The sequence below is a fragment of the Hyperolius riggenbachi genome, chromosome 5 (assembly GCF_040937935.1).
Source record: "Hyperolius riggenbachi isolate aHypRig1 chromosome 5, aHypRig1.pri, whole genome shotgun sequence".
Lineage (NCBI taxonomy): Eukaryota > Metazoa > Chordata > Amphibia > Anura > Hyperoliidae > Hyperolius > Hyperolius riggenbachi.
In genome coordinates this window covers 353,679,716-353,702,384 of record NC_090650.1, presented here as the reverse complement: position 1 = coordinate 353,702,384, position 22,669 = coordinate 353,679,716, and the positions used below count along the sequence as shown (strand labels likewise).

Sequence of the window (22,669 nt, the reverse complement as noted above, 5' to 3'; positions counted from 1 at the left end):
TTTTTATTGCGATTTTAATTAAAGTGAATGGGAGCGATTTTAAAAAATGCTAATCAATCTCAAAACGCTCAGAAAAGTGCTTCTTGTGTGAATGGGCCTGAAAAGTGAGCACATTTGTACAAAACATTACTTTTGCACTGAAAAACACAACATGTGTAACATTGTAAAGGCTTGCAGAAATGAACACATTTCAAATGCAAAATCTTTCAAACTATCAGATCATTATGATCGTATGAAAAAATGGTCTATATACCATCCAAAAAAAAAACATCTTTGTTTACTATCTAACACAAACAACCCAAAAATCAACATTTTGTATGGAACACAATCAAATCTTCCATAAATTTGTCGAATCTGTCATAAGCGATTGTGCACATCAATGGAGATTGTGTTCATAAATTCTGTTTGCTTGAACGTTTCTTCACAAAGAAATTGTATTGTTAATGTGGCCATACATTTGTTACTTTGTCGGACGATCCGGCCCAGTCCGCCCATGATGCCAAGTGAAGCAACTACCTCAGGCGGCAGAAGTCTGGGGGCAGCACCAGGCAGAAACAGGAAGTGAAGAGAGTGCTTGGCCAACCTGTACGGGGGGCAACTGTACCTGGATAACCTATACTGGGGTAACTGTACCTAGCTACCAATACTGGGGGCACCTATACCTGGCTACCTACCTATACTGAGGATGTTTTGGGGGGGGGGTTCACCGCAGCTATAACGTGCGGTGCAAATTGTCAGGTGTAAATTCAGGGGGGATCCTCACAAGTTTGCCTCAGGCAGCAAAAAGTCTAGAACCGGCCCTGTGGATGATAGACCAAAAACAAATAATATTAGCCAAGTGCAGCCACAACCAATGATGCAACCAATTCATACAGATATTGTTTGCGTTACTCAACTGCACATAATACAAGATGTTGGCTTGAAGTTGTTTGCTCGAATGTGTGCAACGGAACAGCATAAAGGTGGCCATACATCAGACGAATTGGCGCTGATCGACTATCCAATAATGTAATTGGATGAAAATCGGTGCCTCCAAGTGCATGCCCGATCGACAAAGCGACCAATTTCAGGACGGAAATTGGTTGCATTGTCGATCGCGCATGCCGCAAGATGTCAGGCTCGAATTTGGTTGGTCGGGTGTGCTGCGGTACAGCGGCAGATTTCGGAACGAGCGACAAAATGACGAAACCCTCACCGTTGCCATCGCGATGTATAAATGTGCCTGGTGTGTGCATTTATACATTACCTGTCCGGAGTCAGCCTCCACGCGGTGACCGTCCATCTCGCCGGGTTCTGCTTACACGCTAAGGGCGCATAGCGTTTGCCGTCAGACACTATTCTCTGGTAGCATGTACGCGGCTATGCGGCTGCCCGGCAAGATGAACTTTCACCGCACGGAGGCTGCTACCGGACAGGTAATGTAAAATGCACACACAAGGGGGAGGGGCACATGTATTCATTAGGGGGCAGTCCCCTGGGTGGTGTTCTGCCTGCAGATGTAGACTGACGTGGCTGACCAGATGTAGACTGGCGAGACTGACCAGATGTAGACTGACATGGCTGACCAGATGTAGACTGACATGGCTGACCAGATGTATACTGGTGTGACTGACCAGATGTAGACTGACATGGCTGACCAGATGTAGACTGACATGGCTGACCAGATGTATACTGGCGTGACTGACCAGATGTAGACTGGCGTGACTGACCAGATGTAGACTGACATGACTGACCAGATGTAGACTGACATGGCTGACCAGATGTATACTGGCGTGACTGACCAGATGTAGACTGACATGGCTGAGCAGATGTAGACTGGCGTGGCTCAGCAGATGTAGATTGATGTGACTGACCAGATGTAGACTGACATGGCTGACCAGATGTAGACTGGCGTGACTGACCAGATGTTGACTGGCGTGACTGAGCAAATGTAGACTGGCGTGACTGAGCAGATGTAGACTGGCGTGGCTCAGCAGATGTAGATTGATGTGACTGACCAGATGTAGACTGACGTGACTGACCAGATGTAGACTGGCGCGACTGACCAGATGTAGACTGGCATGACTGAGCAGATGTAGACTGGCGTGGCTCAGCAGATGTAGATTGATGTGACTGACCAGATGTAGACTGACATGGCTGACCAGATGTAGACTGGCGTGACTGACCAGATGTTGACTGGCGTGACTGAGCAAATGTAGACTGGCGTGACTGAGCAGATGTAGACTGGCGTGGCTCAGCAGATGTAGATTGATGTGACTGACCAGATGTAGACTGACGTGACTGACCAGATGTAGACTGGCGTGACTGACCAGATGTAGACTGGCATGACTGAGCAGATGTAGACTGGCGTGGCTCAGCAGATGTAGATTGATGTGACTGACCAGATGTAGACTGACATGGCTGACCATATGTAGACTGACATGGCTGACCATATGTAGACTGACATGACTGACCAGATGTAGACTGACATGGCTGACCAGATGTATACTGGCGTGACTGACCAGATGTAGACTGACATGGCTGAGCAGATGTAGACTGGCGTGGCTCAGCAGATGTAGATTGATGTGACTGACCAGATGTAGACTGACATGGCTGACCAGATGTAGACTGGCGTGACTGACCAGATGTTGACTGGCGTGACTGAGCAAATGTAGACTGGCGTGACTGAGCAGATGTAGACTGGCGTGGCTCAGCAGATGTAGATTGATGTGACTGACCAGATGTAGACTGACGTGACTGACCAGATGTAGACTGGCGCGACTGACCAGATGTAGACTGGCATGACTGAGCAGATGTAGACTGGCGTGGCTCAGCAGATGTAGATTGATGTGACTGACCAGATGTAGACTGACATGGCTGACCAGATGTAGACTGGCGTGACTGACCAGATGTTGACTGGCGTGACTGAGCAAATGTAGACTGGCGTGACTGAGCAGATGTAGACTGGCGTGGCTCAGCAGATGTAGATTGATGTGACTGACCAGATGTAGACTGACGTGACTGACCAGATGTAGACTGGCGTGACTGACCAGATGTAGACTGGCATGACTGAGCAGATGTAGACTGGCGTGGCTCAGCAGATGTAGATTGATGTGACTGACCAGATGTAGACTGACATGGCTGACCATATGTAGACTGACATGGCTGACCATATGTAGACTGGCGTGACTGACCAGATGTAGATTGACGTGACTGACCAGATGTAGATTGACGTGACTGACCAGATGTAGACTGGCGTGGTTCAGCAGATGTAGATTGACATGGCTGGGCAGATGTAGACTGGTCTGGCATGCCTGACCAGGTGTGGAGTGGCGTGGCTCATCAGGTGTAGACTGGCATGCCTGACCAGAAGTAGAGTGGCGTGGCTCACCAGATGTAGAGTGGCGTGGCTTGCCAGATGTAGAGTGTTGTGTATTATGAGATTTAGAGTATTGTTGCTCAAAACAGGCAGAGTGGGATTGTGCAGCAGTTCTATCCTTAAACTGTAGATGAGAAGATCTGTGCTTTTGTGAAGATGAAGAGTGGCCATGATAGCTACATCTTAGTTGTGGGGAATGTGATTGACTCCTTTCCCTCCTAGATCGTCTCTCTCCATGTTCATGATGTCTGCTAGACAAAGGACGTCGGGACATAACTACTTTTGAGCAACTAGACCCACAGACCCTAATATTTGTCTTAGCAACACCTACATTTTTATACTTTTACTACCACATTGACCACACCTTATGGACTGACTTAACAATTAAGGATCAATCACAGCTGATTATGCACAGGGATGGGCTTTCGAGTAATCATGAGTGCAGGGGCGTAACTAGGCCCCGCCGGGCCCCCCTGCAGATTTTCAGAGCGGCCCCCCCCTCTCCCTCCCTGGGGCCCGCTCGGGCCGTTTTGTGGGGGCTGGAGGGGTGGCAGCATGAGGGGAAAGCCGTGGGCACAGTCGGCGGGGAGAGGGGAAGTTCCCCCCCTCTCCCTCACCTCGGGGCTCTCACCTCTGCGCTAACCTCCATCTTAAAGAAGTGTCTGTGGGCAGCGCGAACATCGGCGAGCAGCAAACAGATACATACCTTCCGTGCGCTCCACCAGCCTGCGGGCTGCAGGGCCTATTGTTACGCCAGTGCATGAGTGCTTGCGGCTTGAAGCAGGAAGTGCGCCGTGGTGAGGCTTGCAACGCGACCAATAGGACGCATGCAAGCTGTTTGAAACGCAGTGTGGACGGCAGAATTATGGGTAAATAACCCCTTGTAATCCAGCTACACAGCAGGGGCGTAGCAATAGGGGTTGCAGAGGTTGAGACCACATCGGGGCCTTTGGGCCAGAGGGGCCCCGAAGGGCCCTCCCTCAACTACAGTATTAGCTTTCTATTGGTCCTGTGCTCATAATAATCACTTCCATAGATACTTTGAATAGTGGTAATCATTAACAAACTGTTTCCCATCCCCTTCTTGCACCTCTGACACTGTAGTTGCCATTGGCAGGTTTTGGTGCGCCATATAAATTGCTATGTATAGAGTGCTTGGGGCGGGGGGGGGCCCATTGTAAAACATGCATCAGGGCCCACAGCTCCTTAGCTACGCCACTGCCGCTCAGCTGCGGCAATTAAGGCTCATTTGAATCACAAGTAAGCACTCGTGATTACTCAAAAGCCCATCCCTGATTACCGTATTTTTCGGACTATAAGACGCACCTTTTCTCCCTCAAAAGTGGGGAAAAAAAGTCCCTGCATCTTATAGTCCGAAGATAGCAAAAAGTAGTGCACAAATTGAAAAAAAAAACCCGTTCCTTACTATTTGCCTCCTTGGGTCTCTGTTCGTGTGGTTTTCTGCACGTCAATCACCTTTTTCTCCTCACTCTTCCGCCAGCCTCATGCGGTGCCCCCACTGTAGCCACACATCTGTGCCTAGGATTTAAATTCATCAGCCACTCAGACCGGCTCCATGCTGCCAATCATCTGCCCACGTGTCTGCCCTCAATGCCACCGCCAATCATTCACCTCCATGCCGCCGTCAATCATCCACCTCTCTATGCCGCTGCTACATCCGCCTCCCTGCCCGCTCTCTGTGCCTCTGCAATAATCCGCCTCTGGCCAGCTCTCTGTGCAGCATCCATGCCTGCTCGCCAAGTTCCTGCACGGCATCAGCGTGGCAGAGATTGTAGCGGTAGTTATAACTACCGATGCCTCAGAACTTCCTTGTACTTCCTTCTGCCACGTCACACGTCACGAGGTGGGAGCTAGCAAACAAGGAAGTTCTGAGGCATCGGTAGTTATAACTACCTCTACGATCTCCCGTGTTCTGCCACGCCGAAGCCGTGCAGGAACTTGGTGAGCAGGCATGGATGCTGCACAGAGAGCTGGCCAGAGGCGGATTATTGCAGAGGCACATAGAGCGGGCATGGAGGCAGAGGTAGCAGCGGCATAGAGAGGCGGATGGCTGACGGTGGCATGGAGGTGAATGATTGGTGGCGGCATTGAGGGCAGGCACGTAGGCAGACGATTGGCGTCATGGAGCCGGTCTGAGTGGCCAGAGGCAGGTTATCGCGGTGGCGTGGAGAGTGACTATAGAGTCGGAGGGACTTACAACTGACTTTATATGCAATTAGCCCTGGGTCGTGCCTTTTCTGCCCCCTCCCCCCGTCACAATACATGGAGGAACAGCCGCTGCGGCCCCTGCTGAGATCGCCACTGCACCCCCGCCGCGTCAATATCATCACAGCTGACATCAAAGGACAGGAGTGCATGGATGGACAGCTGGATAGGTGAGATCACAAGTGTTTAGATATTGTAGCTGGTGGGGAGGAAGGAGTTAGTTTAATGTAGTGTAGTGTTACAGGTGGGGCAGCAGGGGTTAGTTAGTGTTGTGTAGTAACTGGTGGGGGAATCGGGAATTAGTGTAATGTAATGTAATGTAGTGTAGTGTAGTGTAAGGTTACTGGTGGAGCATCAGACTTTAGTGTAGGGCACTTAGTCTACTGGTGATGGAAACAGGAGTTAGTTGTGAGAGAACGCGGAAAAGCCGCCGCGTGTGCTGACAGCAAGGCGGCTGATTCTGCGTCCAATGTGGCGGTTTGCACGCGGAAGCGTGCGTCTGTTAACATGGCAGAATGCGGAAAAGCCGCCACATGTATTGACAGCAAGGCGGCTGGTTCCGCGTCCAGTGCGGCGGTTTGCACGCAGCAGCGTGTCTGGTGTGGCTGAGTCTGTTAGTTCACACAGGCTTAGGAATACGCGCGCGCGCGATGAGAGGCAGAACTTTTATGGTGGGCAAGGGGGGATCAGCTGACCAAGCCGATCAGCTGACCCCAGAGCTGGTAACTATTGGTTGATCACTTAGGGGTGGCGCCAGAGAGCACTACTCCATATATAGTTACTGCTGGCCAGTCACAAGTTGTCTGCCGTTGCGAACACTACTTGGAAGCACTCAGATCTTAGTCAGGTCCAACAGTGTGTTTGAACCAGTAGGACCTGGGAATTCACACTGAGCCAGATTACTTGTATTATCATTCTGTTATATGTTAGACTAGTTCCAGGGTGTAGAGACCACGGACCTCACACCCAGACTAGGGAACTTGTGTTATCATTCTGTTATACATCAGACTAGTTCCAGGGTGTAGAGACCACGGACCTCACACCCAGGCTAGGTATTGTTTGATATCTGTTATGACTTATTGCTTTCCTGACTACTCCTCTGATCTCTGATTCGGTACCTTGCACATCTGATATTCCGTTGCCAGACCCTGCTTGCCTTGGATACCGAATCAGCTTTCTTTCTTTGTACTTTGTCTGTCCGTGTGTTGCCAACCTGGCTTGCCCGACCTCGAGAGCTATCTCTCCCCTTAGAGGAATACTATCGATTCACATATTTTTTTCAATTGACACAGGAATTGTTTGGGAAGTGCTGCTAAGTACTGGTGTATACATTTTAGTAGCAACTTCTTTGTTTACTGTTATCAAAATACATTCAAACTTTACTGACGCCAAAACTGACAGCTGACTGAGCCATGAGGAGAGGGGAAATTCCCCTCACACTTGATCAGTTAAATCTATGTGTAGCTCTGTGTGTGACAGAGAAGAGAGCTCCCAACAGCTGCAGCTCCTGTGTCCTGTGTTTCTGACTGACATGTCTGAAGAGAGCAGAGGAAATGTAACTAATTGTCACAGCTTTTTCATACTGTTTTTGCTTTCAGAGTTTGATATGTTTGATATTTGCTTTCTCTGATATGCAACTCTGGCTGTGCATTGAAGCAGACACCCCTTCTGCACTTGATTTGTCCCAATATAGCTAAATCCTACCCTCAATAAATTACAGCTTTTGCCTCTGATATTTAACATGAAAAGTAGGAAAATGTTTACACAGCTACTTAGACATTATTTGCACACTGTCATTTTAGAACACTTGGGTATCGATAGTATTCCTTTAAGAGATAGTCTCCGGATCAGATAGTGACATCCACCTTAAGGTGTCACTCACTCTCTGGTCCTTCCTACCTCCAGCCTGACTCCCCCCCTTGGAGAGTCTCAGGCTGCTGGAAGGTTCCTGTACTCTCTAAAAGCAGTATTGCCTATACTGCCAAAGATCACCTGCTCATCAGGTGTGTTTCTCAAAGTATTACTGTTACACCATACACTCTTATATACTTAGGTGTCCAGAGGTTAGTAATATATCTGTATTATCGGTGATTCTGCAGATCATCAATAATCAGGTATATATCTGTATTCTTGGTGATACTGCAGATCACCAATAATCAGATTCTCTATGCGTGCTGACACCGATCGTTACAGAACGGCAGACCACCCAAATGGACGCACTCAGCAGCCGTCTTGATGCACTCACCGCTACGGTGGAGAATTACACCCGAGTGCTGGACAGTCACCAGACCCAAATCAACGCTTTGTCTGGGACTGTAAAAGTCTTTCAAACGGCTGTGAATGCAGTGCGATCTCCTCCTAGCACAGACATACGCATGTCTGTACCTGAAAGGTTTTCTGGTCACAGATCTGACTTCCGGAATTTTAGAAATAGAGTGTTATCATACTTTGAGTTAAGGCCTAATTCATCAGGAACCGTGGCACAGAGAGTAACCTTTATTAAGACTTTATTGTCAGGGGATTCCCAGACTTGGGCATATAGTCTTCAGACAGGGGATCAGGCCCTAACCTCGGTGGAAGAGTTTTTTAAAGCTATGGCCATAATTTATGATGATCCGGACATTGCCTCTACCACTGAGTGGAAGCTCAAAATGTTACGACAGGGCAAAGGTCCGGTAGAGAACTATGCTGCAGAGTTTAGGAAATGGGCAGTGTCAGCTAGATGGGATGCATTCGCTCTTCTAGACTGTTTCTTATCAGGGTTGTCAGACGCAGTTTCTGATTTAATGCTGGGTCATCCTGAGCCAAAATCTATTGATGAGGCCATTTCATTAGCCATCAGAATTGATCGTCGTCTACGATATCAAAGACAGACCCGGGGTAGGAACAATGTGAGATACTTGTCCTACGCAGCGCCTCCATCTGTTCCATCTCCACCCGCTTCACCTCCACCAGAACCAATGCAGATTGGTCGGTCGAGATTGTCCCGGGTGGAACGGAAGCGCAGAGAAACAGAACAGCTCTGTCTATACTGTGCAGAGGGGGGTCATAATGTGCAGAATTGTCCAAAGAAGTCGGGAAACGCTGCCGCCTAGGTGTAGTCGGAGGTAATACCCTAGGTGCGCAGTCATTACCTCTAGATGATAAACGTTTGCTTCTCTCTTGTACTATATCTTGGAGGGATAAGACAGAGATCACTGAGGCCTTCATTGATTCTGGCTCAGCGGCCAATTTTATGGATTATGAATTTGCTAAGAAATTGGGGATCCCGATCCTCCCATTAAAACAACAGATTCGGGTCACTGCGGTGGATGATTCCCCCCTGCAGAGAAACCACCCTTTGTCTCAGACCCCAGAGTTAGGGGTCACAATAGGGGTGTTACATAAAGAAAGTTTACAATTCCTGGTGTTACAAATGACAACCTCCACGATCATTCTTGGCATGCCATGGTTACAAATTCACTCGCCTCAAATCAATTGGGCTACAGGTCAGCTAACGAGCTGGTCTACCCATTGTTATCATCATTGTCTAGCGAAAGTAACCTTAGGTAAAACCAAGATTCACATGGAGGGATTGCCAGATCAGTATTCAGAATTTGCGGACGTGTTTTGTCCCAAGTCAGCAGATAAACTCCCTCCACACCGTCCTTTTGACTGCCCCATTGATCTCAGGTCTGGTTGTATGCCCCCTAGAGGTCATCTCTATAATTTATCTGGGCCAGAGAAATTAGCCATGCAAGAATACATTCGAGAAAATTTAGCCAAAGGTTTTATTCGTCCTTCTCGGTCCCCAGCTGGGGCAGGTTTCTTTTTTGTGAAAAAGAAGGATGGAGGCCTCCGTCCATGCATTGATTATCGGGGCTTAAATAAAATCACAGTAACAAATCGTTATCCTTTGCCTTTAATAGACGATTTATTTACTCAAGTCACCAATGCTAAGATTTTCTCGAAACTGGATTTAAGGGGTGCATACAACCTTGTGCGTATCAGGGACGGTGATGAATGGAAGACGGCCTTTAACACGCCCGACGGGCACTACGAGTACCTAGTGATGCCCTTCGGGTTGTGTAATGGGGCATTTCAGGAGCTTCTTTCAGGAGCTGATTAATGAAGTCTTCAGAGACGACATACTCATTTTCTCGTCCAACCTCTCAGAGCACAGGAAACATGTTGAGTTTGTGTTACGAAAATTAAGACAAAATATGCTGTATGCTAAGTTGGAGAAGTGCATTTTCGAAGTGACCTCTGTCGCCTTTCTGGGGTACATAATTTCGACCTCTGGCCTCTCTATGGACCCTGGAAAAGTTTCAGCTGTCTTGGAGTGGCCCCAACCTGTAGGACTGAAGGCGCTCCAGAGGTTTCTGGGGTTCGCCAACTACTATAGGAGGTTCATAAAGGGGTACTCTACGGTGATCTCACCTCTTATCAGTCTCACCAAGAAAGGGGCAGATACTCACCACTGGTCTCCTGAGGCCCATGCTGCTTTCTCCACTCTGAAGAAATTGTTCTGTTCTGCACCCATTTTGAGACATGTTGATATCACCTATCCCTTTATCGTGGAGGTAGATGCCTCAGAGGTAGGGGTAGGGGCTGTCTCAGCGTTCTGGTTTGCAGGGAAAATTGCACCCTTGTGCCTATTTCTCCAGTAGGTATTCTCCCGCAGAGAAAAACTACGATATAGGCAATAGGGAACTTCTAGCCATCAAGTTGGCCTTTAAGAATGGCGACATTGGCTAGAAGGGGCAGAACATACCATTACTGTTTACACTGACCACAAGAATTTGGAATACATTGAGGGCGCTAAGAGACTTAGCCCCCGGCAGGCTCGGTGGTCGTTATTTTTCTCAAGATTCAGATTTGTAATCACGTATACCCCTGGTAGTAAAAACATCAAGGCTGATGCCATATCCAGATGTTTTGAGCCCGAAACAGCTCAGCCCTCAGACCCAGAAACCATTCTCCCTCAGAAGGTGGTTCTGGCAGCCACTGAGACCTGGAGGGACTGGACAGAGACGTTGGGTCCGTTCCAACAGGATGTACCAGAAGGGAAGCCTGAGGGGGTCATGTTTGTACCATTGCCTTTTCGTCTACAAATACTGCAGTTGTTCCATTCCCACAAGAATGCTGGGCATCCTGGGGCCACCAGAACTCAGGACCTCATTGCTAGGTGTGCTTGGTGGCCGTCATTGGCAACTGACTGCAAGGAGTATGTGAGAGAATGTGCAGTGTGTGCTAGGAGCAAACCCTCCCGTCAGGCCCCTGTTGGGACATTGCAGCCCTTACCAGTCCCGAGCGAGCCATGGACCCATTTGTCCATTGATTTTGTGGGCGAACTCCCCAGGTCTGAGGGCATGATGGTCATTTGGGTGGTAGTCGATCGATTCAGTAAGATGGCCCATTTTGTCCCCCTGAAAGGACTGCCTTCGGCCCAGGAATTGGCCGATCTCTTCATCCAGCATATTTTCCGGCTGCATGGCATTCCGGAAAATATAGTGTCAGATCGGGGAGTCCAATTTGTTTCCAAGTTTTGGAGGGCATTCTGCCATCAGTTAGACATGGAGCTTTCTTTTTCATCAGGCTACCACCCACAGACCAATGGCCAGACCGAGAGAACCAATCAGTCTCTGGAACAATTTCTGAGGTGTTTTGTTGCAGACGCTCAAACCGACTGGGTCAAATTCTTGCCGTTTGCAGAATTTGCACACAACAATTTGAAAAGCTCCTCCTCAGGATTTTCCCCATTTCAGGTGGTGACAGGAAGGTCACCTAAGTTCACCCCATTGCCAGTGGCTTCTACTCCGTTTCCAGCCCTGGAGAATTGGCAGAAGTCTTTAAAGAGAGTCTGAAGCGAGAATAAATCTCGCTTCAGACCTCATAAATAGCAGGGGCACGTGTGCCCCTGCTAAAACGTCGCTATAGCGCGGCTTAACGGGGGTCCCTTCACCCCCAAATCCCCCTCGATAGACCCGGGGAGCGCTTCCTGGTTGGGGCAGGGCTAACCGCCGCAGCCCTGCCCCACGCGCGTCTGTCAGCGCGTATCTCCGCCTCTCCCCCGACCCTCTCAGTCTTCCTTCACTGAGAGGGGTGGGGGAGAGGCGGCGATGCGCGTCTGATAGACGCGCTGGGAGGCAGGGCTGCAGCCGTTAGCCCTTGCCTCCAGGAAGAGACAGCCAGCGACCATTTTCCGACCAACTTTTTTGGGGGGTGGGTTGGGGGTGAAGGGACCCCCGTTAAGCCGCGGGATAGCGGCGTATTTATGAGCTCTGAAGTGAGATTTATTCTCGCTTCAGAGTCTCTTTAAAGCAGGTTTGGGGAATGGTTAAGAGGAATTTGGGGAGGGCTTTTCAGAGTCAGAAGAAACAGGCTGACAAGAGACGTTCCGTAGAGTGGGAATTTCTTCCAGGAGACTTGGTCTGGGTGTCCACACGACATTTGGCTCTGAAGCAACTGTCCCCCAAGTTGGGTCCTAGATTTGTGGGTCCTTTTCCAGTGACCAGGAAAATCAATAATGTCACTTATGCCATTGATCTCCCCACCAGCATGCGAGGTGTGAGATCATTTCATGTGTCCTTGCTCAAGCCAGCAGTGCACGTGGATTCCGCTCCCTCCCCCCCGTGTTGATTGATGACAAACCTGAGTATGAAATTGAGAAGATTCTGGACTCACGGCTTGTGCAGAACTCCGTGCAGTATTTGGAAGGGGTATGGCATAGAGGAGAGAACTTGGGTGCCAGAATGTCGTATGCACGCAGAGGAGTTAAAAAGGGAATTCCATAACTTACATCCTGGAAAGCCGGGTAGGAGATGTCCGGAGTCCACTCCTTGGGGGGGGGTACTGTGAGAAAACGCGGAAAAGCCGCCGCGTGTGCTGACAGCAAGGCGGCTGATTCCGCGTCCAATGCGGCGGTTTGCACGCGGAAGCGTGCGTCTGGTAACATGGCAGAACGCAGAAAAGCCGCCGCATGTATTGACAGCAAGGCGGCTGGTTCCGCGTCCAGTGCGGCGGTTTGCACGCAGCAGCGTGTGTCTGGTGTGGCTGAGTCTGTTAATTCACACAGGCTTAGGAATACGCGCGCGCGCGATGAGAGGCAGAACTTTTATGGTGGGCAAGGGGGGATCAGCTGACCAAGCCGATCAGCTGACCCCAGAGCTGTTAACTATTGGTTGATCACTTAGGGGTGGCGCCAGAGAGCACTACTCCATATATAGTTACTGCTGGCCAGTCACAAGTTGTCTGCCGTTGCGAACACTACGTGGAAGCACTCAGACCTTAGTCAGATCCAACAGTGTGTTTGAACCAGGAGGACCTGGGAATTCACACTGAGCCAGATTACTTGTATTATCATTCTGTTATATGTTAGACTAGTTCCAGGGTGTAGAGACCACGGACCTCACACCCAGACTAGGGAACTTGTGTTATCATTCTGTTATACATCAGACTAGTTCCAGGGTGTAGAGACCACGGACCTCACACCCAGACTAGGGAACTTGTGTTATCATTCTGTTATACATCAGACTAGTTCCAGGGTGTAGAGACCATGGACCTCACACCCAGACTAGGGAACTTGTGTTATCATTCTGTTATACATCAGACTAGTTCCGGGGTGTAGAGACCACGGACCTCACACCCAGACTAGGGAACTTGTTATACATCAGACTAGTTCCAGGGTGTAGAGACCACGGACCTCACACCCAGGCTAGGTATTGTTTGATATCTGTTATGACTTATTGCTTTCCTGACTACTCCTCTGATCTCTGATTCGGTACCTTGCACATCTGATATTCCGTTGCCAGACCCTGCTGGCCTTGGATACCGAATCAGCTTTCTTTCTTTGTACTTTGTCTGTCCGTGTGTTGCCGACCTGGCTTGCCCGACCTCGAGAGTTATCTCTCCCCTTAAGAGATAGTCTCCGGATCAGATAGTGACATCCACCTTCAGGTGTCACTCACTCTCTGGTCCTTCCTACCTCCAGCCTGACTCCACCCCTTGGAGAGTCTCAGGCTGCTGGAAGGTTCCTGTACTCTCTAAAAGCAGTATTGCCTATACTGCCAAAGATCACCTGCTCATCAGGTGTGTTTCTCAAAGTATTACTGTTACACCATACACTCTTATATACTTAGGTGTCCAGAGGTTAGTAATATATCTGTATTATCGGTGATTCTGCAGATCATCAATAATCAGGTATATATCTGCATTCTTGGTGATACTGCAGATCACCAATAATCAGATTCTCTCTGCGTGCTGACACCGATTGTTACATTAGTGTAGCTGGGCCCTGAAGCTTAGTTATTGTAGCTGGTGAGGACAGTTTGGGGGGAAAAAGGTCTACAAGATGCCCCTGCACCATGGACACACACAGGTTTAGGCATATTATTTTTTCCTGGTTTTTGGCCTCTAAACATGGGTGCATTTTATGGTCCGGAGCGTCTTATAGTCCAAAAAATATGGTATGTGTTGCACATAATTAACACAGTCAAGAAAACATAGTACATCATTGTACTATCAGATAAGATGGCTTAGGAAGGCATACGTCGTTTGAATTAGGTGACAATTAACAAACAACATTAAAAATGTAAAAAAAAATACACAAAATATTACTTGATTCATCAATTCATATAAGAAATACTATGAATGAGTGCTGAAAAGTTATTTTAAATGTGAGTTATCTCCTAGGAGAAAACTCAGGAGGAAAAGTTAAATTACATATGAGCCCATCAGTATAAATGCACATGGCCGATATGCAATTAACTTTTTCTCCTCAGTTTTCTCCTAAGTAATATTTTCAAACTTGTCAGTAAAAAAGCCATTTAAATAAACCAACAAGACGATGAAAAATTATTTCTTAGGAGAAAAAGGGAATTGCTTATAGGCTGTCATGCAAACACTGGTTTGCACAACAGCGAACCAGAGTGAACCAGTGTTTGTGATTTTAAATTTCTTTTTTGCAGCTTCCAGGATGCGGTTGACAGGTGAGTGGTTAGGGAGGGGACCGTGTGGGAGATGTGCCCTACGATTGCGTCCAACCAAAGCCTCCCACCGGAATGCTACCTAATTTATGTAATTCCTGCTGATTTGGTACGGCAGGCAAAGGGTGTATAACAGTACACCTGATTGGATGACTGGCGCCTGCTGACCAAATAAAGGTAGGACATTGCTCTAACAGGGAGTGAGCAATTGTGTGTGTTGCAGTTCCTGTACCAATGCCAGATGCTTTGTACAGCAGGAAACATTGGCAGCGCTTCCAAACAGAGCTTGCACCCGAATCGACTACCTGCAATAGATGTGCAGAGCTCCACAATTGTGGACTAAAATACACAACATGCATTCAAAACAGGTACAGCAAAGGAGGATGTTAGCTTCAGTATAAATAATATGTGCACAAATTATTCCCTACTATACTTCCCCACGGCGGTGACGGGTCCTCTCGGGGAAGACCTACCGCTAGTCTAACGATAAAAACACAATTTTTTCCTAGTGCTGCTAGTCATAAAATGGTATACACATTTCTCTCAAACAGACATCAAACAAATGACAGCACTCATAGGCTGCAACTAAATTGTAGACCAACAGAGGCATGCAGAGCCCCACAGGGATAAATACATGCCTTGAATGCAAATCAGAGGCAAATCATGTACAAGTCCTAATCTATAATTTGAATGCAAATTGATGCACATGGATGCAGCTAGCCATAAGTATACTTACATGAGTTTTGTACAGCAGGAGACATTGGCAGCGCTTCCAAACAGAGGCTGCACCCGAATTGACTACCTGCAATAGATGTGCAGAGCTCCACAATTGTGGACTAAAATACACAACATGCATTCAAAACAGGTACAGCAAAGGAGGACGTTAGCTTCAGTATAAATAATATGTGCACAAATTATTCCCTCCCTGCTAGACTTCCCCGCGGCGGTGACGGGTCCTCTCAGGGAAGACCTATGTAACCTATGGATTTGATGCAAAGTAGCGTTTTAAGGGCAGAAATCACATTGAATGCTAAATTGCAGGCTTTAAAACATCTTGCATGTGTATACATCAATCAGGGAGTGTAATTAGAGTACTGCTTCACACTGACAGACCAAACTCACTGTGTAACGCACCGCAAACAGCTGTTTGTGTAGTGATGGCCGTGCTGAACTGGTGCGCACCATGGTGAGAGTGCAGGCCGTGGCGGTTTTCAAGCCCATATGGTCGCCGGGCTGTGGTAGCTCAATGATAGAACAACAGTGACTGTCCAGCTGATCAAATTTGGTCTGTCCACAATGAAGCAACGACCTTATTATCTTGGGTGTCCCCCCCCCCCCCCCTCCCTCATATAGCCGTCGATCATTGCTTCATTGTGATACGCAAGCCCCTTCACCGCGGCAAGGTAATGATCACGAAGGGGAATTGGCACATGTACATGCCTATTGTTTTGTTGTTGCAGCTGCAGTGCAGCCAGAAAAATTAGGCAGGCATGTACACGCACCAGAAAAATTATTATAGCGGCCGCTAGCAGCAGCCTTAACAATTCAGGAATACACCTGGAGTCCAGGACCCTGTTGGTGGCGGCAAAGAAGGCAGTCGAGCGGCCTGCGGGCAGAGGTGCTTTGTGGGGAGCGACTGAGTCTTGGGGCAGGCAGTCACACGGCATGCAGGCAGGGATGCTGTGTGTGGTGACTAACTTAGTCTTCGGGCGGGCAATGGCCCTCCGAGATCCATGCCTCATTCATTTTGATAAAGGTGAGGTACTGAACTCTTTTGTGACTTAGGCGACTTCTCTTCTCAGTGACAATGCCTCCAGCTGCGCTGAAGGTCCTTTCTGACAAGACGCTTGAGGCAGGGCAAGACAGAAGTTGGATGGCAAATTGGGACAGCTCTGGCCACAGGTCAAGCCTGCGCACTCAGTAGTCCAAGGGTTCATCGCTGCTCACAGTGTCTACATCCACACTTAAGGCCAGGTAGTCGGCTACCTGCCAGTCCAGGCGTTGGTGGAGGGTGGATCCGGAAGGCCTAAGGCGAGGTGTTGGACTAAAGAATGTCCGCATGTCCGACATCACCATGAGATCACTGGAGCGTCCTGTCCTTGCCTGTGTGGACATGGGAGAAGGATTACTGGCAGTGGTACCTTTATTGCGTTGTGCTGTGACATCACCCTTGAATGCGTTGTATAGCATAGTTGCCAGCTTGTTCTGCAAGTGCTGCATCTTTTTTGACTTTTTGCACTTCTGGTGATTTGGAAACATCTCCGCCACTTTGTGCCTATACCGTCTAGTAGCATGGCCACCCAGTACAGCTCATTCCACTTGAGTTTTTTTATACAGGGGTCCCTCAACAGGCTGGACAGAATGAAAGACGCCATCTGCACATAGTTGGATCCAGACGTACTATCCATCTCCTCTTGCTCTTCCTCAGTGATGTCAGGTAAGTCCTCCTCCTCCCCCCAGCCACGAACAATACCACAGGAATGTTGAGCAGCACAAGCCCCTTGCGATGCCTGCTGCGGTTGTTCTTTTGCCGCCGCCTTTTCCTCCTCCTCCAAAGAAACACCTTCCTCATCATCCAAATCTGACTCTTCTTCCCCACACGACTCTTCCTCCTCCTCCTCCTCCCCCCTCTGTGCTGCCACAGGTGTTGAGGAAACATCTGGTTCTGATTAGAATTGATCCCACAACGCTTCCTCCTGTAACTGTTCCTGTTCACTCTCCTCCACAGCTTGATCCACCACTCTACGCACGGCATGCTCCAGGAAGTTAGCGTACAGGATCAAGTCGCTGATGGTGCCTTCACTGTGACTCACCAGGTTGGTCACCTCCTCAAATGGCCGCATGAGCCTTCATGCATTTCGCATGAGTGTCCAGTTGTTGAGCCAGAACATCCCCATCTCCCCAGAGTGTGTCCTTCTACTGTAGTTGTAGAGGTACTGGGTGACGGCTTTCTCCTGTTCTAGCAGGCGAGAGAACATAAGGAGGGTCGAATTCCAGCAAGTCGGGCTATCGCAAATCAGGCATCTCACCGGCAAGTTGTTTCTCCGCTGAATATCGGCAAAGTGTGCCATGGCCGTGTAAGACCACCTGAAATACCCACACACCTTCCTGGCCTGCTTCAGGACGTCCTCTAAGCCTGGGCACTTTGACACAAATTTTTGAATGACTAGATTCAGCACGTGCCATGCAGGGTACATGTGTCAGCTTTCCCAAATTCAAAGCGGAAATGAGATTGCTGCCGTTGTCACACACCACGTTGCTAATCTCCAGCTGGTGTGGGGTCAGCCACTGATCCACCTGTTTGTTAAGAGCAGCAAGGAGAGGTGCTCCAGTGTGACTCTCCGCTTTGAGGCAAGACATGTCTAAGATGGCGTGACACCTTCGTACCTGGCATGCAGCATAGGCCCTGGGGAGCTGGAGAGGAGATTGCAGCACCAGTAGAGTTGAACTGCCACTCAGCCAAGGAGGAGGAGGAGGACGACAGCAAAGAGGATGTAGCAGAAGGAAAGGAGGTGGCAGCAGACCTGTCTGCAAGACGTGGAGGTGTCACAAGTTCCGCTGCACAGCCACGTACTCCCTGCTTGCCATCGGTCACCAGGTTGACCCAATGGGCTGTGTAAGTAATGTACCTGCCCTGACCGTGCTTGGCAGACCAGGCATCCGTGGTCAGGTGGACACTTGACCCGACGCTGTGTGCCAGAGATGACACCACTTGCCTCTCAACTTCAGGGTACAGTTTGGGTATCGCCTTTTTAAGAGAAATAATTGCGGCCTGGTATCTTCCACTGCGGTGTCCCAATGGCCACAAATTTACGGAAGGCCTCAGAGTCCACCAGCTGGTATGGTAACAGCTGGCGAGCTAACAGTTCCGCCAAGCCAGCTGTCAGACGCCGGGCAAGGGGGTGACAGGCAGAAATTGGCTTCTTCTGCTCAAAGATTTCCTTCACAGACACCTGGCTTCTGTGGGCAGAGGAGCAGGAACCGCTCAAGGTCAGAGGTGGAGTGGAGGAGGGAGGCTGTGAAGGTGCAAGGGAGAAAGCGGCTGAAGATGCTGCACCTAAAAGAGGAAGAGGAGGGTGGCTTTTCTTTTGTGTGCTGCTTTTGCTCAGGTGCTCTTCCCATTGCAGTTTGTGCCTTTTCTGCAAGTGCTGCAGTGATGGGATTAACAAATGTGCACCTGTCACACACACACACAAACACACACACACACACACACACACACACACACACACACACACACACACACACACACAGGTACCGCCGTGAACAGGTGCAATGACTGGTGTTATTTAACAATGTGTGCACTCACGTAGATAGGTAGGTAGGTAGGTGCACTGAACAGTGAACAGGTGCAGTGGTTGGGATGGGATTACAAATGTGCAGCTGCCTGTCACACACACGGGTAGTCACTGAATGTGTTGGGACTGGCAGTGGCACAGTATGAATTAAAGAGAGTCTGAAGCGAGAATAGATCTCGCTTCAGACCTCATAGCTAGCAGGGGCATGCGTGCCCCTGCTAAAACGCCGCTATAGCGCGGCTTAACGGGGGTCCCTGTCCCCCCAAACCCCCTCCGTGCAGCGGGGGAGCGCTTCCTGGTTGGGGCAGGGCTAACCGCCGCAGCCCTGCCCCATGCGCGTCTGTCAGACGCGTATCTCCGCCTCTCCCCCGCCCCTCTCAGTCTTCCTTCACTGAGAGGGGCGGGGAGAGGCGGCGATGCGCGTCTGATAGACGCGCTGGGAGGCAGGGCTGCAGCCGTTAGCCCTGCCTCCAGGAAGAGGGGAAAAGCGACCAAGTCTGCGACCAAGGTTTGCGGGGGGTGGGTTGGGGGTGAAGGGACCCCCGTTAAGCCGCGGGATAGCGGCGTTTTAGCAGGGGCACACGTGCCCCTGCTATATATAAGACCTGAAGCGAGATTTAGTCTCGCTTCAGTGTCTCTTTAAGGTGCCAAAGGCCAGCGGCGACTGACTGGCAGGGCTGTATATAATGCAAGTGGGCCACAAACAAAACAAAAAAAATAGATCGCAAGAACAAGATTAGTTCTCAAAAAAGCTGCTGAGGGGTGTTTTTTAGCAATAAGAATCAGCAAGGAGCAAGCTAACAAGCCTACAAGAGCCTAACTAAGCTTTCTCTATGAGAGTCTGCAGCAGCTCTCCCTTCTCTAATTACTGCAGGCACACAAGTGAGTCCAATGCCTGACGCTGCCTGCCTTTTATAAGGGGGGGTGGGGCTCCAGGAGGGAGTGTTGCCTAATTGGCTACAATGTGCCTGCTGACTGTGATGTAGAGGGTCAAAGTTGACCCCAATGATGCACTATGGGGGCGAATCGAACTTCCGGAAAAGTTTGCGGTTCTCCGCGAACTACGGAAGTTCGCCGGGAACCGTTTGCCGGCGAACCGTTCGGGCCATCTCTAGTGATCATTCCCACCTAGAACTCAGGGAGATGGGAATATGTAAGGGTTGATCCAGGATGGGACTTACATGTACGTACATTTGAAAACAGTGCACTCTAATTTGGGCGTGGTGTAAAAACCCCTAAAAATTTGGTTAAAGAGACACTGAAGCGAGAAAAAAAATTATGATATCAAGCAGTGGCTGGATAGTGTAATGGTTAAGGGCTCTGCCTCTGACACAGGAGACCAGGGTTCAAATCTCAGCTCTGCCTGTTCAGTAAGCCAGCACCTATTCAGCAGGAGACCTTGGGCAAGTCTCCCTAACACTGCTACTGCCTATAGAGCATGTCCTAGTGGCTGCAGCTCTGGCGCTTTGAGTCTGCCAGGAGAAAAGCGCTATATAAGTGTTTGTCTTTATATCATAAATTGGTTGTGTAGTAGGGGTAATTACTAGAACATTTGTAGCAAAAAAATATTCTCATATTTTTATTTTCAGTTATACAGCTTTTTTTATAACATTGCATCATTCTCTAATACTTGCAGTTTACACATTAATCAGCATTCTAAAAGTTTTTTGCAGAACAGGCAGTGAACTTTTGAACTGTCCTGAACTGTTTTCTGCAAAAGAAAAACACAATACAGTTGAGATAACCTAATCAGAAGTCAGAGCTCTCCAAGACTTTCAACATTGCAGAGCTCAATGGCTATTTGCATAGATAACAACTGGAGTTTCTTAACTCTTCCTGTACTGGAAACAAATATTAGACTAAAGCCTCATCTACACGAGGCGATCCGGCGGGATCGCTTCTTCCGCATCCCCGCGCGTACCTGCCGCGTCCCCGCTCGCCGTGCGTGCGTCGGATTCGATCCGCCCTCGTCCCCGCCCGGTGCCGCTTATCTTCCGCTTGATTCCCTGCCATTGTCCCCTCATGGGGAACGAGCAGGGAATTGGCGGTGGCAATATCCGACCTGTCGGATCTTATCAATCGAGCCGCATCAACGGCTCGATTGGTAATACACATCTGCTCCTAATGCTTTATTTCTTAGCTGTACTACACAACCAATTCATTATATCATAATTTTTTTTTCGCTTCAGTGTCTCTTTAAAGCGGAATATAACCCTGCATTTCAACTTTGCTCTAAAACATTATTTACAGTATATTATATGCAACCAGCATTTTTTTTTTTACAAGACCAGCATTGGAAGGGTTACACAGGGCTTTAAAGTTCCTGGAGATTTCTGCAGACGCATCCGAAGCTGAAATAGATACATTTTGTTTACATAAATGTATCTAAGTGTTGAATGTGACTCACTCTCTCTCTCACTGAGAAGGAACAGCCAAAGAGTGTGTAACATTTCTCAATAGATACATTTGACTAAATAGAATGTAACAATCTGAACTTCTGCATAACTCTCCACGGAACTTTAAACCTCTGTGTTTAACCCTTCCAATGCTGGTCTAGTAAAAAAAAATGCTTTTTGCATATAATATGCTGTAAATAATGTTTTAGAGCAAAGTTGAAATGCAGGGTTATATTCCGCTTTAAGGGCGCAGAAAATAGCAGTAGTAGAATGTCAGTAAATTTACCAATATTCAACTAAATTATTGATACAGTGAAACATCGGTAATATTTGCCGATATTTCACTATGACTTAGCTTCTCCCTACTCCCTACTCTCACACAGAACCCTCCAGTGGTGGGCAACTAATAATTCCCCTGGTGGGCAACTAATAACCCTCCATGGTGGGTAACTAATAACCCACCCCTGGTTGCGCCTAACCCCCTATCGGGCAATTCACCTTCAACAACCCAAATATTTCCCCCTTTATCTCTTCGCCTGGCCACCCCCTCCCCAACCCCCGCGAAATCCCTGCAACACAAATGGGCACCCGCTAAATAATTATTGGGCCATATATATTCCTGGGTATCGAGCTGATCCTCTACCTTCAATCATCTCTATCAGGCGTTTCTGACTGAAGTCTGACAAGATTAGCTGCATGTTTGTTTCTGGTGTGATTCAGCCACTACTGCAGCCAAAGAGATCAGCAGGACTGCCAGGCAACTGGTATCATTTAAAATGAAAAAAATATAGCAGCCTCTACAGTATATCATTTTCACTTCAGGTTCACTTTAATAAAAACTTGGAAGAGATTGTTGCAGAACTAAAAAAGTCCAGATGAAGTACACCTAACAGAATACACATTGTGTTGAAGTGGATTTTACAGAACATCATATATAATGAACGGTACTATCTATGTATACATTTATGAACAAAAAATGTCAAATTGTGAAATAATCCTTTCATTCAGCTATAAAAACTGCAGTTTTATCACTTGCCACTAGAGGGCACAATTTCACCTTTCAAAATAGGCAAGAGTCAATTTTTTCATTCAGTACAGTTCAGTTCTCAAGCCAGCTTTTTAAAAATGTGCTAATTCAAAATCCACTCAGGGTAGCCAAATTATCATCACCAGAAGCTGCGGTGGAGACCAGAGGATCGTTTTGTCCGGGTGCGGGCACAGGACATCTGTGGGGGGCTGGTAGAAGGCACAAGTAAGTTGAACTCATTTTCTTTTACAGGTTACAGTACTCCTTTACATACTGATACTAAGCTAAGGTATGCAGGTTCGGGGTCTTCTAACACATAATCAGTTTCTAGCTAGCCACAACACCTGTATAATTCATATTTGGCACTAATTAAAGGGAAGAGTTGGCAACATTGACTC

General features: G+C 48.4%; 1 protein-coding gene across 3 annotated transcripts in view; it reads right to left on the bottom strand.

Moving 5' to 3' along the window:
• Positions 1-22,669, bottom strand: part of DNAJC5B (DnaJ heat shock protein family (Hsp40) member C5 beta) — a 346,166-nt gene that overhangs the window by 160,548 nt on the left and 162,949 nt on the right. The gene's annotated exons all lie outside the window — the stretch shown is intronic.